Here is an 18,916-nt window from a genome sequence, read left to right as displayed (position 1 = left end):
GTGCTCTGCTCTCTGTGTGTTTTCCTGTTTTTTTTGTCTTTATCATTCACATGCCTGCAACACCTTAGTATTGAAATATGGTCACATGATAACAGTTTGATAAGACAATTATCCCGTTCCTGGGACATCAAAAACTCCGCTGCACAAAAAAGTCTTTGAGAGAAACGTTGCTGTAATTCTCAGGAATTAGCCCACTTTTCATTCATAATGAATAAAACTAGTTATCCCTGTAAAGGGCTTAAGATAATGCATGTGCCTGTAATTCATTCAAGGATTATGAGTCACACTATCATTTAAAATAGCTGAGGAGGCACAAAGATCTTCCCATCACTTGTTAGCCTCCGCACACACACACTCAGAAAGAGATAACATGGTGTATAACAAGTGTAGAACTGGGGAGCGAGGCGTGCCTTAACTTTTATTATTCTAGGAACAGGCTTGTCAGATTAAATGACAACATAATGGGGAGAGACGGAGAGAGGGGAGTGGCAGGGAAAGAAGATTGGTGACTGAATTACACTATAAGGGCGCACTCACACTGTCCTTCCGCACCGGGCCAAAACCGTTTTTTCGGCTAAAGCCTAGTGCGTTTCACCAGTGTGAGTGCACCCGCTCCACGCATAACTGCAGACAGAGAGAGGCCTGAGAGAGGTGGGCTTTTGTAGAGCGCGTTTGCACATCTACAAGCACGAGTATGCGCATGTGTACGAGCACGAGGCCTACGACGGTTCTGACGTAATTTATGTGCGCCTGTCCGGACATAGAAAATAGAAGGACGGACCATGCGCGGACATTTAACAACAAAAACAATGCCGGCGAAAGGTTCACGTTGGTGTGATGCAGAGGTGGAGTGTTTACTGCAGATTTGGTCGGATGAAAATATTCAAAAACAGTCGGACAAGACGCAAAAAAACTCAGAGGTGTATGGAAAGATTTGTAAACAAAGCGACGCAATGCGATGACGTCAATCAATGCGTGTGACGTGTTACGGCGTGATGAGGTATGGACAGCAAGAAGCATTTGCGCGAGGCCCAGGCAGTGTGAGTACAAACGGGCCTGGGGCGTGGGGGGAGAGGGAGGGGGGACAAGTACCCTAAAGCTCGAGGCGCTGTGCGGAAGGACAGTGTGAGTGCGCCCTAACTGAGGAAATAAAAAGGTGGTTTCCATCAGGGCGAAGAGACAGTGAGGGGGTGGAGGGGAAATGGGTAGATTTGAGTGATCAAACAAAGTGTCCACAATGCAGCATTTTGATTATAAAACATGAATAAAATGTGTCTTGTCGGGAATAAACATTGGAGTTTATTGTGCAGATGTGGTCTCCCCAGTCTTGACAGGAGAGACCACATCTGCACAGAAGTTCAGGTACTCTGTCAGACAATGTGTCATCCCCTCTATGTCCTCACCATGCGGGTTGATTAGCACATCCCCTGTGGTGTTGCAAAAGTCTCTCAGGGCACATTCCATCTCAAGGGACCACCTCCTGATGGTGCCAGTTGTCACCAGCTGTTTTTGGACCAGTGGGGTATACAGTGGCTGTAGGTGAATCAGGTTGGGATCAGACTTCGACAGAGGGGGGAGGGGAGTCGCTCTGTATGCATTCCTTACATTAGCATACAGGAGATAAATTGTCCTGTTGTTTTTAGTGGGACAGTCTACAATCTGGTGAAAAACAGCCAAAGTAGAGTCCAAAGTTGCATGATTAAAGTCCCCATAAATGATCATAAAAGCCTCAGTGGGCTTTGTCTTCAGCCCTGCACTGAGTGGATATTGTCACAGGCAGTGGCTGCGTCCGCTTTAGGAGACACAGACGGTGATCATGTGACTGAACTCCCTCTGCAGATAATATGGCCATAGCTAGCAGCTTGAAGTCCCTGCAATATGAGACTGTCTTTACTCAGATATGTCCTGGGTTACACCAGTGGTTGTTCACATACATAACGAGTCCCCCAGCTTTGCTTTTTCCGCTCACTTTTGTCTCTGTCGGCTCTCACGGCAGTGAATCCCGGCAGGTCCACGTCAGCATGCGGTACAAGGTGGTTTAGCCATGTCTCCGTAAAGATGAACAAGCTGCTGTCACAGAGGATCCGATGGTTGTTCAGCGCGGACAGCTCAGCGAGTTCACATTCCCCACGATTACGTAGGGAATCGAGGGCTTGTGGCAACTCCAATCCTCCGCTCACTCAGCCTTTAGCTTCACCCCAGCATTGCAGCCCCTGGGTCTCCCCCTCAGCTCCGCCGGGACGGGGTGTTGTATCCCAACTCGTCCCTTTGTGCGTAGAGCCACTAGTTCCTCTCCTGAGTAATTGAGAAAACTGGCTCTTGGTTGCATTTTAAAGTTAGAAATATCCATAGGATATACAGTATATAAAACACACAAACTCTTCACAAGAAGAATAAAAACATAGAAAGAAAGAGGTTAAAATAGGGTAAAAGAGCTAAAAACCGCAGCGCTACTGGAGAGGCAGCCATCTCCTACAGCGCCAGAGAGATACACTGGGGACTGGTCTCAGAAGAGCAATCTTATTAGAAATGACAGATATCAGTCGTTTCTGTTGTACTTTGAGAGACAGGAATTTGTCCATCTCAGCTTCAGGGGGGCAGATCAGAAAATGTGGGAATTGCTTTTGGATAAAATGTCTAATTTTAAGGTGCCGAAAAAAGTGGATATTAGACAGGCTGTACTGTATTTGTCTGACATAAATGCAAAGGAGACAAAAACACCTTCGTAATACAGGCCATTAAGCGTTTTGAGGCCCTTATCTGACCATATGCGAAATGTAGGAAGGGACAAACACATACAGTAGTTATTTAAAACAGGGGCAAGGATCGAAGCCCTTTGTGAGCCGTGCTGCTTCCTGAACTGGGTCCAAATTGTAATGGTATTGGTGCCAACTGGATTAGGTCAAACCGTATGGGCAATTATTGGGAGCTGTAGAATGCAAAGAGCAGGAAGAAGATGTTATCTCGGTATGAGCCCAGGGCGGGCGGACGTCTGTAACTTCACCGCAGAGCCAATATAAAAGTTTATTCATGTTGTAGGCCCAGAAGTAGTGGCGGAAGCCAGGGAGTGCTAGTCCCCCTTCAGATTTAGGGAGTTGAAGAATATGTTTTTTGATACGGGCTGGTTTATTCTGCCACATAAAGGTGTTAGGTTGTTGTTCTAGATTAGTAAAAAAAATATTATCAAGACAAATTAGGAGGTGTTGAAAAAGATACAGACACTTTGGTAAAATTACCATTTCAAGATTAACCCGTCCTGCAAGGGACAGGGGGAGGCCCACCCATCTAGACAAGTTTAAAACAGCTTACACGTTTGAAAGTATAGAAGTATCTACTGTGTATAAACAGCAAAAAATCCTATCTGAAATCTCAAAATGATTTTACATATAATAATAATAATAATATATTATTTCCATATCTACACCAATGAGGTTATAATAATTATATAATATTATAACCTCTCTGTTTAAACTTTACACTGTTATTTGGATGGTTATAAATGTTTGTGTGTGTGTGTGTGTGTGTGTGTGTGTGTGTGTGTGTGTGTGTGCGTGTGCGTGTCTGTTTCCCTGTAAACAGCCGCATGACTACGAAGTCGGTGACTGGGGGTGGAGTTATTGTGAGCAAGCACCATTTCTTGAAACTATAGGAAGCTTGAAATACAGCGCCTGTGCAACAACACAATATAATGTCTTAGTATTAACGTTATCTATGGACGCAAAATCCAAACAGTCGTCGTAGGTGAAGGAGACAAACAGTCTGCTCTGAGAATGGTCGTCATCAGAGGTACAGAACAAACTAGAGGGAGCCTCAGAGAAATCCCCATTTAACGTATACAGACATGGCATGACCACCGTTGGATGCAGCTTGGCCCAACGCGACAGTGATCCACTGCTGCAGAGTTCAAACAACGTCACTTAACCTGGCAAGTTTCACTTTTCAAACGTTTTGCCTTGTTGCAAACCAACTATACATTTCTTAGCTGTTTGGTGTACCAATTTAATGTTACTGACTATGTTTGTAACAGCATCCGTTTGTAGCAATGCAAGCTTGGGTAATGTAAGCTGGCCAGCTAGCGTGATATTACTAACAATAGCTAACATTAACATTCATGCTAATGCTTCTTTCTGACACTGCCATTGACTCACTAAACGTTACCAATTACCAAAGTGACTTAACACCTGGCTTCACAAAAATCTGACACTGTCTAGAGTGTAACTTAGTTGACAAGTTTGTGGTTTGTGACTGTTCTCTTGTTTGTTGTTGTTGTTTACAGAGCTGTCGGCAATCAAAGATAATGAAACCGACCAGAACGCAGGCCCAATTAACTCTGAGCCTGCCCTCTGAGTTAATCCTGAGATGGAAACTCTGCCTTTTCTGAACATCTGATCAGAGTTACTTCAATCAACTCTGAGTAGGTTAAGCATGAATATAAAAACATCATTAATGGAGCTCTGATACTACAATTCACTATGGCATCAAGTAAATTCCTTTATTTATATTTATAACATTTATTTAAACTCTGGAATATATTAAGGAGCAATCTCATTTGCATTATAGCCGAGATAAAAACACAAAACAATAAAACATCCACTTTAATCCTGTGGATGTAGAGATATTAATGCATGTATTGTACCTGTGAACATTTATCTTTAAAGAAAATAGCCTTTGTCAGAGAAAGTGTCAATAGGTTAATACAATACAGTTTTATTCTGTGTTCTCCATTAATTCATAATTTAAAAAATGTAGTTTAAGATTGAAAAAAATATCCTAAAAAAGAATCCTGCTTTCTGAAATACGGCCTGGGAGCTACCGCCACTGGACTGAAGCTCGCCCACACCGTCTTCATCTCAGCAGGCCAGACCGGGAAAGGTTTCATGTGCTGGGTATAAACTTGTCACAAAAGACACCATGCAAACATTGAGATATTTACATTCACCAGCCACTTCATCAGATGCTCTTGTAGACACTGATCCAAAACAAAAGACATAAAGCCTCTCCAAAAGACATAAAGCCTCTCCAGAAAAAAAATAATTCTGAGTGTAATTACATGTCTGTGACCTGCTGCTATTTGCTGTGACGGACTGAGCTCGTCCCACAGTGAGGATGTGGCTTCATATTTGGCGGAAGACACTGAAGTCTTTACATGTAAGATACTTTAATCTGAACATATTTTCTGTTTTGCTGCTCTTGGTGGTGCTCTTTTTTTTTTACTTGTTGTCTCACTTTTTCAAACAGTATGTACAAGCCACACAAGCCAGGACATGCCCCCCCCCCCCCCCCCCACACACACACACACACACACACACACACACTCACACACAAGCACCAAACTGATTCGAAGAAGTAGCAGAAATGGAGAGTGCACAGCAATCTGATGAAAAGTTGGCATTTTCTAAGTGGCGATATAAACACTACTTCAAATTAATTGAGGTCAAAGGCAAGAATGTGCATGTAAAGTGTACATTATGTCCAGGAGCAAAGACCTTGTCGACGTTTGATGTAAGCAACTCTAATTTAGTGAAGCATCTCACAACGCATTGACAAAGCTAGTCGCCAAAAACACCGATACCTCTTAGATACAGTCAGTTGTTTGAAGGGTAGGATGGTTAGGCTACATGGGTTAGCTGGATACATGACAGATAGATGAATAGATAGAGTGTTTTGGAAGCAGTGTATGGATGGGTAGGTGAATATCTAAAAGCTATAGTTCGATCTTTAAAAGCACTCCATGTTGTTTAACTGTTTACATTTTTAATGAGGAAAATACAGTAGCCTATGTCTTCCAGACTATTTGTCTCAGTTTGTGAGAGTTTGATTTATTTCATTTGATACAGTTACTGTCAACACACTTTATAATGTTTAACTGTTTACTATTTAATTAAGATTACATAGTTAAATGCACTTTTGGTTATGTTGACTTATGTTGTGAACAAAATACTTGGAAGTACAGGTTGTTTACTTAACCAGTTGTCTCAGGTTGTGAGAGTTTGATTTCATTTCTATATAGAGTTAAACACACTTTATAATTTACTTATACTGTTTACCTTTGTAACAAAGATAATACTTGAAGTGCAGGATAAACTTCTTACGGTTTGTTGATGTGCAATAAATATTGAAGGTTATGTACAAGTACCTGCCTGTTCTACTGATTTCAACTGTCTTTTGAAAACCGCTCAGAGAAATCCAAATTCTTTGACATACAGCAACTTTTTTTTAACAGTAACGCAAATAGTTACTTTCCCTGGTAACTAGTTACTTTTACTATAGAGTAATTAGGTTACTAACTCAGTTACTTTTTAAAACAAGTAGTGAGTAACTATAACTAATTCCTTTTTTAAAGTAACATTATCAACACTGTAGGCCTACCTTTTTTCTCTCTTTTCTGGTAGAGAAGTCTTTAATGAAATCCAGTTTGTGCAGAATGTCACGTTCGACGGACATCAGAGACAGGTGATTCGGTCTGTTCTTTCAGTTCGGAAAAAGAGCGCTCCCCGCCTGCGTTGGTTACAGGCAAAGTCATGAATAATCGGAGGGCAATATCAACATTTGGAAACACTGACTGTAGTTTCCTTCCTCTTATAAATTGCAACAGTGACCTTACTGAGGAGTCCTCGTTTTTTTTTAATGAATTCCCTGAATTGTTTCATTTCGTCCACAAAATCTTTATCCAGATCACCTGCATATTTCTTCTGCAGACGCTCCTGTACAAAGATTGTGTATGGAGATGGTTGGAATGTTGTTCAGAAATCCAAAAGTCTGCTGAATGTGTTTGTAGGACAAAACCTCCGATCAAGTTCCGTGACGAGTCGGTCTATGACAGTGATAAAAACTGTTGCTTTGAATTTGTTTTGGCCTGGTCGTTCACAGTCAGGTTCAGCACCTTCATCTGCTTGTTTTTTTTCTTTTTCTCTGCCTCTGTGAGTCCACTTTGTAGTGCTGAGACACAGTTGGAGACATAATTTTTGCATCACTCTCAAACTTGTCAAAATCCTCCCGTAGGCTGGCCAAATGATCCCTCAATGAGCTGATCAGAGTAACAGCGTGACATAAATCCAGTTCAACTGTCTGTAGAGCCGTGCTGGTCTTGTGAAAACATTGGAGTATGTTGTTCCACATACCACACAGAAAGGCATTCTCTAGTTTTTCCATTTTCATGTACAGTGCCCGGGCTTCATTCCGAGTGGTTAGATTTTGGTTTGTGTCATTTTTCAACTTTTGCAGTGACTCTTGAATTCTGGCATACTTCTGTTTCAGTGCCTTTGTTGCTTGCACGTGTGCTGACCATCTAGTGTCTGAAAGACTTTTTAATGTCTCTATTCTGTGGTTGTCATTGGGCTGTAAACCCGCTGTAATTGTCTGCCAGCGGGACGTGGACTTTGACGAAAAATTAAAAAGTGTCTACAAAGTTGAAAAATTTCTCCGTGTCAAGAAAACAGTTAACACAGTTAACCCCCACTAAATTTAGTGTGTCTGCAGCGCACGGTACCCACTCTGTTTAATGCGTTCTTGTGGGCCACTGTACATCCCAGACATGTTGGCTGCATTATCTCTGCAGTTATTTATATCAATGTCCATGTCTTGCAAAACATCAAGAACAGACAGACAAAGTGACTCTCCTGAATGACTCTCAATTGGCAGAAACTTTACGTAACGCTCTTGGATGCAGCCATCAGGTGACATGTAGCGTATAATGAACGTGAGCTGGTATGTTCGTGCAACATCTGGAGTGGAGTCCACACTGAGCAAAAAGTATTTTGCCACTTTTATCTGACTGATTATCTCTGTAAGGATCCACTCTCCCATCAGTTCAATTAATTCTAAACATGTTGCTGATGACAGGAATGATTGTGTTCCCTTGCCTGCGTTGCAATATTTTTCTATATGCGCTTTTAAGAACGGGACAAACTCACTGATAACCTCCAGCACACACCCAAAAGTTTCTCTGTGTCCCCTGAGAGGAAGATCTCGCTCTGCTAAAACAGGCCCTCTGCTAAAAACGTCACCACAGCGACTACCCTCTTTAAAACTTCAGTCAAATATTCGCATTCACTGTCAAATTGTTTTTTCAGTTCTGAATTTATACTTCCAGCATCAGCACAGCGCAGAACACAAGCTACCATAGCCATTCTGTGATGCTCCGATCCTTCATGTTCGGCGAAGCGGGCAGCGGCATTTTTCCAGTCACTATAGCCTGCTGTCAGTGCAGACGGAGTATCACAGCTCCAAATAGTTTACACGCAAAACAAAACACCGTACCGTTTGAGGAAGAATAGAGCAACGATTCTCTTGGCACAGTTTTACTATTTTCCAGATTTCTTTTATACAGGGTTTTTGAAAAGTACCTTTTTTGGTGTTTGTACTGCGTCAAATATCTGCGTCTTTGTTCTGACAAGTTTCCGGGCCCATTTAACCCAGTATGTCCTCATGGCTTCATCAATTTCATCCCAGCATGCAGGATCCGAGCTATAGGTAGCCGGATCGGTGGCCTCTGGTGCGCTCTCCGCAGCAACGGGCAAGACTGTCATGGAGGAGTCTGTGGGCGGGGTGGCATGGGCATCTTGGCTAATTACCGGGGTGTTTGTGGGACAACATACTGGTGTTTCGGGTAGTTGAAGTGTCAGCCCCTCTGTCTCAGTCTCCTGATATGAGTGACTTGGCACTGTCGCGACCAATTTGGCCACTGTCTTTGTCCTGGCCAAAGCTAGCTGTAGCTACAGCTTCAGATGCTGCGCCAACATTAACGGTAGCCTTTAGACCGCTCTCATGAAAAGAAGAAGGGTCCACAGCCTTGTTGATTTAGGAATTTACTTCAGTAGGCTGCAGCCTGGGTCCGCCTGTACATTAATCCGCCTATGGTCGCCCACTTAATTCTTTTAATTGACAATTTCAACTTTTTTTGGGACCGCAGACACCTTTTTAAAGCAGATGGATTATACCTAAACAGGATGGGAATAAGGCTTTTCATGTCAAACCCATTTATGTCCTACGACACTCATCTGTTCCCTCTGCCAACGACACGAAACAGGAGAAATCAAAACATGAGGATGCCAAAACAAAGCCTCAGCATGAAGAGAGCTTTTAACATGATCAGCAAGGAGAAAAACTCCCACGCCCCCATCCCAAACACTATCCAGCTCCATCTTCTCTACACCTACCCTGTCCCTCTCCTCCCCTCTCTTGGAGTTCACTGACCACATGAAACAGCTGATCACTGCTGGGACCAAATTCACACCCCGCCCGATTCCTAGATTCCATCTCTCAAATGATTCACTGCATCCTCAGCTACTGACCCCTCTCCCATCACTCGCTCTAAGTCCAGTTCTGGCCAAATCACCAAAGACACATCATGCACCATCCCCCCCTTGACGACAGGATCATCCTCTGTCTTAACAGCCTGATAACAGTACAGCACGTTCAATGACTTGTGTACAAAATACAGCAAGCTCTAACTGATGTGCTGGGCTCAGACTACATCGGACTGTACTCATGGCTTTTTCCAGGAGAAGTCAGGGGCCAAGTCGATAGCTTCCTCAGTTCAAGTCTTAATAAGTAATTGTAGCAAAAAAAAACAACAACGTATGTTAGCACAGCTATGCAGATGACACACAAATCTACATAAATATATCACCAGGCGACTATAGTCCAATACAAGCACTGAGCAGATGCATCAAGCAAATCAATGATTGCATGGATGAATTTTTTCCAATTAAACAAAGCAAAAACTGAAATTATTGTTTTTGGAGCCAAGGAAGAAAGACCCAAAGTCAGCACCCAACTTCAAACAGTAATGCTAAAAACCACAAACCAAGCCAGAAACTTAGGTGTAATCATGGACTCAGACCTGAACTTCAACAGCCACATTAAAACAATTACAAAGTCAGCCTACTATCACCTAAAGAATATATCAAGGATTAAAGAACTTATATGTCAGCAGGACTTGTCCATACATCTATTTTCAGCAGGCTCGACTACTGTAACAGTGTCTTTACAGGTGTCCCTAAAAAGTCCATCAGACAGCTGCAGTTAATTTAGAACGCTGCTGCTCAAGTCCTCACTAAGACCAAAACAGACAGATTATATCACTCCAGTCCTCAGATCTTTACACTGGCTTCCTGTCTGTAAAATAATTGATTTCAAAATACTTCTATTGGTTTAGAAAGCACTGAATGGTTTAGGACCAAAATATATTTCAGATCTTCTGCTTAGCTACGAACCATCCGAACCTCTCAGATCGTCTAGGACAGGTCTGCTCTGCTCTTTATGCTCAACAAACTCTTTGTTCATTTAAATCAAGACTGAAGACTTTTCTATTTGCAACTGCTTTTCAGTAAAACTGCACTTTAACTTTTGTAACTGTAATATTTTATGTTTTAAAAATGACCTTTAATGTTTTTTAAATCTTTCATATGTTTTAAATGACCTTTTATGTGTTTTAAATTTATATGTTGTATGTGTTATTTCTCCCAATGCTTTTCATGTTTTGTGTGAAGCACTTTGAATTGCCTTGTTGTTGAATTGTGCTATACAAATAAACTTGCCTTGCCTTGCATTGTCTTGCCTAGACTAATTTCTCAAATTCAATTACCGGGAAGTAGCCACAATTCTCATCCAGTGATTATCAATAAGTCTTTTTCTGATTTCTATATCGCACTATACACTTCTGAATGCAACTTAATTAATGCAGCCACCCCTAATCCTTTAGACCGTTTAACTAACCCCCAGATTGATATAAATATCGCTACAGAACTAGGTAGACCCATCGCTCTGTTGGAGGTGCATGAAGCAATCAATTCTATGCAAAAGAGGAAATCTCCTGGTCCTGATGTTTTTACAGTTGAGTTCTTTAAGGCATACTCAATGTTATTAGCCTCCATCCTTGTGAGAATGTTCAATTACTTCTTTACTCAAGGCAGACTGTAAGATCCTTGCTAAGGCCCTCATCCTCCACCTCCAACCAAGTGTGATGTCATCAATAATTTCACTAGACCAGATAGGCTTCACATTAGGGAGACATCCATTCTTCAAGACCAGAAGGCTGCTCAACATCATATTCTCACCTGGGTTGGACACTCCTGAGATCATAGTGGCGCTAGATTCAGAGAAAGCCTTCGACAGGGTTGAGTGGGGCTTCCTATTTTTCATTTTGGAGAACTTTGGCTTTGATTCTAATTGTATTTCTTGGGTTAAGCTTCCGTATGTAACCCCCTCTCCTTCTGTGAACACTATCGTTGTCCATTCAGAATATTTCCCTCTCAAACGTGGGACCCAGTAGGGCTGTCCGCTCTCACCCTTGCTGGTTACCATAGCCATCGAGCCATTCAGCCGTCTGGCTTAGAAACCAGAATGAGGTTGACTCATTTGGTGTAGTCCATGACTCATTTGGTGTAGTCCACAAATGTACTCTGTACTCTGTTTGGTGTAGTCCACAAATTCTCCTTATATGCTGATGAACTTCTCTTATTTAAAACCCTACATCCTCCCTCGCCCCAGTTTTGTCAATTCTGGATCAGTTTGGGCAACTATCGGGGTATAAGTTGAGTATTCAGAAAAGTGAGCTATTTTTTGTCAACAATTTTGGAAGATCACTCCCACAATCCATATTTCCCTGAAAAGGGGTTCAAGTATTTGGGGGTGTTTATCAATAGCTCCTTCAGCAACCTCTTTCAAAAGAACTTCCAGCCGCTATTAGATAAATGCATGTCAGACTTGTCTAGATTAACCCTGTCCCTTGCAGGCCGGGTTAATCTTATTAGGGTTGGTAAGTCTACTGAAGTTTTCTGAAAGAAATTTTCTAGAGTCCTCAGTGTTTCTCAAATCATGTCTTTACTAAGCTACATGCATACAGGAGAGTCGCCACCACAACAGGGTCAAAATATTCTCTCCCTTTCTCCAGATAGCTTCAGCATATATACAGTCACATCAAAGAACCTTACAAACACAAGAACATCGAACTAACAATTACAACAAACACACTACCCAATATTCCTGACCCCAGTAGATGTTATCAATGTTTTATAACCACCAAATGTCACCATATGCAACCCTTATGTTGACCCCTCTCCACAATCCCCCCAGCACTCATTTACAGCTCGACTGTTATGTAAATCAACATACAGAAACCAAGGATTTACATCATAGTCCCTTCTCCACAAACCCCCCATTCGCACTCCCTAATTTTCGCCACTACTTCTAGGTCTGCATAATACCAGAGGACACCTCGAAAAGAACAGCGTATACATACATCTTCCTTTTGTATTAGACATGGCCTGATTCATTTAAGATTGTTCATGGGTTGCATTATTCTAATGACAGACTGGGGAAATTATACCCTAATGTTGAACCAAACTGTCCTAGATGTCAATATTCTCCGATCTCTCTGGGACACATGTTTTGGTCATGTCCATCTTTGTATGGTTTCTCGTCTTCAATCTTCCAATCCCTTTCAGCCATACCTGGCAAAACACTGCAGCCTGACCCTTTAATAGCTATCTTCGGTGTAGTTAGTGGTGAGTTAAGGCTGTCCAACCTCCACAAAAATGCATTTGCCTTTGCATCATTACATGCCCACCGTTTGATACTACTGAGCTGGAAGGGGAAGAGGCCTCCTGCCTTTGTTCACTGGATTAGAGAGGTAATGTTGGGGTTGGCTCTGGGAAAAAAAAACAGGTATATAGTACACGGTTCAGAGGACAAGTATTATAGAACCAGGTCACAATCCATAACCCATATCAAGAACCTACCTTTTGCCTGACTTTCTGTATTTATTCATTAATTAGCTAATATTTCTTTCTTTGTTTATTTGGCTACTGTCCTAGTCTGCTAGAACTACTGTCCTAGCCTGCTTATGTCCTGGCTGTTGGGACCTGTTTCTTATACCGAGTGTTTTTTTTCTTTTCTTCTTGTACTGGTGTATGTTTGTTTCCTTCCCTTGATGTTCTCATTTGCCTGTTCGATACGTGTGTGTTGTTGTGTTTGATGGGATGCCACCTGGATGGGGTGGGGGCTGTGGAGGGTGGGTTCACAACCTCTGTAAGGAATGCTTAAATAATTACTTGAATGATTTCAATAGTGAAAAATTAGAGACTTGATTAGGACTTGCTGCTGCCCTCAGACTTGAGACTTTTTCACTGTGTGTGTGTGTGTGTGTGTGTGTGTGTGTGTGTGTGTTCCATTCATACAAAGATGTAACATTCATTCATTATTTAGTACACTTGCTGATGTTACTGTGTAAGTGATGAGCTGCATTGCCTCTGTAGTGGTGACGGGCATTTTTAGGGTGTGCTACAACTCTCTGGTCCTGTGCTAAAAAAATTTCAATGAGAACAGCAGCTAACTTTTCACTCAAATTAAAGTGAAATTAGCCATTGCTCTGTCACATTAAAGCAACCTGGAAAAACAGCTCCAGTGATTTTTATACTATAGTTAAATAAAGTTTATAGTTAATTGCCACATACATGTGAGACTCTTTGCCCACATTTCATCCTATATTTAGGGGTGATGGGCAGTCACTGAAGCGCCCGGAAGTGGGGGGATGTTCGACCTATCACATGTTTTGGTGTGAGAAAACTCTCTCTCTCTCTCTCTCTCTCTCTCTCTCTCACACACACACACACACACACACACACACACACACACACACACATACACACACACGCACACACACACACACACACACACGTACACACACACACACACACATACACGCCAACATTGCTAAAAGGGGACTGTCGGGCTACACCTACCAAGTGTGGACTTCCATTTCTGGTCATATTAAAATAACAAAAATAGAATAGACTATTACTTTTAAGCTCCTTAACCATAATATTACTGCACATGTGCCTTTTAATTGTTTGTAAAGAAATTGCCAAGAGGGGTATTGAGTCCTTGAGTGATGTCTACATATCAAAGAGGGGACATTCATATACAGCAGTGAAACAGTCTGCATCCATTGTCTTACCTAATGGGTGTCTGTTTACTTGAAAGAATGTCAATGTTTCTTTCAAAAAAGATACTTTAACATGTAATTGCCACATACATGTGAGACTCTATGCCCACATTTCATATTGGTCCCCATTGTCTCCCTTGCTATTCTTTCACCACGTCGGACATAGCTGTCTCCAACAATCCAAAATGTACATGGTGCTGATGGAAAACAGTCCAAGTAACATGGACAGTTTTAGTATTATTTATTAACATACAATATTTAAACCCTATTGTTCCTGTGTTTTATTTATCATTGAGAAATTGCATACTGAATTTAAGTTATCACTAAAATGGCCATTTGTTAACAAAGGTAAATGTGTCAGTCCCATCGCTTAAACCTTAGTGCATGGGCTTATTCCTCATACTACTACTACTGGATCATAAATTACACAAATTATATTTTCAAATTAACTAACTAAAAATATGCTTGTTCTGAATTAGTAAAGCTACTAGGTTACTGACTCCCCACCACCCTTTAGGATGATGTACCAAAATGATCCTGCTTTGTTTGGATTATATTCAAAATATATTGTGCAATAATATACCTTTCTCTTGGAGTCTCCTGATGAATATTACTTCTTGTTCACTATGCACAACATGGACAGTTGACTTCATTTTTCTGAAGAAAACAAGACCAACATTTTGGTGAAAATTGTGCACTTTAATATCAGCACTTGTAGAACTACGAGTTTCTATGAAACCTAGTGCAACCATTTTTTACCATTAAAAAATCAATTTTACCATTGTCAAACTTTTAATCTATGTAAAATTCACTTTTAAAAGGAGAAAAACATTTAATATGAGTAGCTTAAAAAAATGTTCTCAATTGCAAGGTCACTCCCAAAAGGCACTGAGGACTTGAGAAATGTATTTGAGTAGCTCAGAATATATATACAATGCTACTTCAATGCAAATGTTATCAAAATCTTGCTTCCAAAGGGGAATCGAATAAGGGCAAATTCCTTTTCCTCACTGAATAAATATTGTTAACCATAATTATTTATTAATATCTGACTATGTGACAAACACTTTTCTTGTTAAGTAATGCAATTCATTTAAAAAAAACACTACAAACAGAAATGTAGGTGAATCTTGCTTTGCATATGACAATTTCAGTGATCTTATATGTCAACTCATAGTAATATGTCCACAGCTCGTTGGACCTTTAGGTCATGTCAGCTCTTTCCTCTTGACACAATCAGAATTTACTTTATTCTCATTGTAAGTACATACAACGAAATTAAAAAAAATACTAATCTATAGTGCAGATATAAACACATATTGAGAAAGACAGAGAATGTGAATGTCTGTCGGAATACATTTAGAACAGGACCAATGGCTTGGAGAAATGTGTGAAAAACCCCTTATGACCATCGTCCGCCACAGAAACCGATGCACTTCGTCACTCACTCACTTCTCAGAAGGCAGCAGTCGTTTAGTTCATTTGGTTGAAAAAATGGCCCACAGAAGTGACATTTCCAAAACTGTTGACCTAACTTGGCCAAACAATACATTTTGATTTTGTCATTGCACAGTAAACCATTAATACAAAATATAGCTATCCCCATGAACCAGTTCATCCTTAGTTTGAGCATTATGCCTATGTATTTTGATACTTTACATATTCGTAGCATGTGCCAAAAAAGGCAAGACAGCATATCACAGCATACACGGTGTCCTTTCCTCCATACTTATTGGTCTTCTTCTTTCTGGAAAGCCCTGTATATTAATAATGTTGAACATCAAACTTCATGCACTGACTACAGCTTTGTCATTATATTTAATTACAAACACAAGAAATAAATTGTGTCTCAAGTGACTGGTTTCCTCACTTACTAAGTTACTTAGTAGTTAGAAATGTGTATCATAAATAAAAAACATTCAACAATCATTTTAGGTACAAGTTTGTAAATTTTTTCTCTCATCTCATCTTATCTTCATCCGCTTGTCCGGGGTCGGGTCGCGGGGGCAGCAGCTTTACCAGGGGACCCCAAACTTCCTTTTCCCGTGCCACATTAACCAGCTCTAACTGGGGGATCCCGAGGCGTTCCCAGGCCAGTGTGGAGATATAATCTCTCCATCTAGTCCTGGGTCTTCCCGAGGCCTCCTCCCAGCTGGACGTGCCTGGAACACCTCCCTAGGGAGGCACCCAGGGGGCATCCTTACTGGATGCCCAAACCACCTCAACTGGCTCCTTTCAACGCAAAGGAGCAGCGGCTCTACTCCGAGTTCCTCACGGATGGCTGAACTTCTCACCCTATCTCTAAGGGAGACTCCAGCCACCCTCCTGAGGGTGCCTTCCGGCTCAGCTCTCTTTTCGTCACAACGGTGCGGTAGAGCGACTGCAACACCGCCCCTGCTGCTCCGATTCTCCGGCCAAACTCACGCTCCATTGTCCCCTCACTCGTGAACATGATCCTGAGGTACTTGAACTCCTTCACTTGGGGTAAAGACTCATTCCCTACCTGGAGTAAGCAATCCACCGGTTTCCTGCTGAGAGCCATGGCCTCAGATTTAGAGGTGCTGATCCTCATCCCAGCCGTTTCAAACTCGGCTGTGAACCGATCTAGTGAGTGCTGAAGGTCACTGACCAACGATGCCATCAGGACCATATCATCTGGAAAAAGCAGAGACGAGATCCTCAGCCCACCGAACTGCAACCCCTCCCCACCACGACTACGCCTCGATATCCTGTCCATGAAAATCACCCACAGGATTGGTGACAAAGCGCACCCCTGGCGGAGGCCAACCCCCACTGGGAAAGGATCCGGACACAGCTCTCGCTTTGGGTGTACAGAGATTGGATGGCCCACAGAAGTGACCCCCTCACCCCATACTCCCGCAGCACCTCCCACAGTATCTCCCGAGAGGAACCACCACCCCGGTCTGCCACTCCCTTGGCAGTGTCCCAGACTTCCACGCAATGTTGAAGAGGCCTGTCAACCAAGACAGCCCCTCCAAACCCAAAAGCTTTCAGCATTTCTGGAAGAATCTCATCAACCCCTGGGGCTTTGCCACTGTGGAGTTGTTTGACTACCTCAGTGACTTCAGCCAGGGATATTGACAATGATTCCCCATCAGCCTCCAGCTCTGCCTCTACAAAAGAGGGCTTGTTAGTCGGATTAAGGAGTTCCTCAAAGTGCTCCTTCCACCGCCCGATTACCTCGTCGGCTGAGGTCACCAGCGTCCAATCCTTACTGTAAACAGCTTGGACGGTTCCCCATTTCCCCCTCCTGAGATGTAGAATGGTTTTCCAGAAGCACTTGGTGCCGCCCGAAAGTCCTTCTCCATGACTTCTCCGAACTCCTCCCACACCCGCTGCTTTGCCTCTGACACAGCAGAGGCTGCAGCCCTTCTGGCCTGTCGGTACCATGCAACTGCCTCCGGAGTCTTCTGGAATAGCATATCCCGGAAGGCCTCCTTCTTCAGTCGGACAGCTTCCCTGACCACCGGTGTCCACCACGGTGTTCGAGGGTTACCGCCCCTTGAGGCACCTAAGACCTTGAGGCCACAGCTCACCACTGCAGCTTCAGCAATGGAAGCTTTGAACATTGCCCACTTCGGTTCAATGCCCCCAACCTCCACAGGGATGCCAGAAAAGCTCCGCCGGAGGTGTGAGTTGAAGATCTCTCGGACAGGGGCCTCCTCCAGACGTTCCCAGTTCAACCGCACTACTCGTTTGGGTTTACCTAGTCTGTCCAGAATCTTCCCCCGTCCTCTGATCCAACTCATCACCAGATGGTGATCAGTTGACAGCTCTGCCCCTCTCTTCACTCGAGTGTCCAAAACATACGGCCTCAGATCAGATGATACGATCACAAAATCGATCATCGACCTTTGGCCTAGGGTGCTCTGGTACCACGTACACTTATGAGCATCCTTATGTTCGAACATGGTGTTAGTTATAGATAATCCGTGACTAGCACAGAAGTCTAATAACTGACAACCACTCGGATTTAGATCAGGGAGGCCGTTCCTCCCAATCACGCCTCTCCAGGTGTCTCCATCATTGCCAACGTGGGTGTTGAAGTCTCCCAGAAAAACTATGGAGTCCCCTACCGGAGCCCCATGCAGGACTCCAGTCAGGGTCTCCAAGAAGGCCGAATACTCTGAACTGCTGTTCGGTGCATATACACAAACAACAGTCAGAGTTTTCCCCCCTACCACCCGCAGGCGTAAGGAGGCGACCCTCTCATCCACCGGGATGAACTCCAACACCGCGGCGCTCAGCCGGGGGTTTGTGAGTATCCCCACACCCGCCCGGCGCCTCACACCCTGGGCAACTCCAGAGAAGAATAGGGTCCAACCCCTATCCAGGAGTACGGTTCCAGAACCGAGACTGTGTGTGGTAGTAAGCCCCACCAGATCTAACTGGTAGCGCTCCACCTCCCGCACAAGCTACGGCTCCTTCCCCGACAGAGAGGTGACATTCCACATCCCAAGAGCCAGCTTCTGCTGCCCGTGTCTGGTCCATCGAGGCCCCTCACCTATACCTCCACCCGTGCAGCAGCGCACCCGACTCTTTCGGGCTGTGCCCGGCCGGGCTCCGTGGCAAACCCGGCCACCAGGGCGCTCGCCAGCGAGCACTCCGTCTGGGCCTGGCTCCAGACGGGGGCTCCGGGCTTCCTCCGGGCAGGGTCTCTCTTCCTCTTCCTTGTTTGTCCATTGACTCTTTGTGAACCATTCTTAGTTGCCTGAGACCACTTTGCCATGGGAGACCCTACCAGGAGCACTAGGCTCCAGACAACACAGCCCTCAGGTTCACAGGGACACACAAACCTCTCCACCACGATAAGGTGATGGTACATTTCTGAAATGTACAAATACCAATTTTTTTCCATTAATGATGGAGTGTGTATGTTGCTCCAACATACATAACAGGGCACTTGTATCAAAAACTACCAGCAAACAGTTGACCCCTATCATTTCT

Source organism: Echiichthys vipera (assembly GCF_963691815.1).
Source record: "Echiichthys vipera genome assembly, chromosome: 6".
Lineage (NCBI taxonomy): Eukaryota > Metazoa > Chordata > Actinopteri > Perciformes > Trachinidae > Echiichthys > Echiichthys vipera.
Note: the sequence above shows the minus strand (reverse complement) of the source record.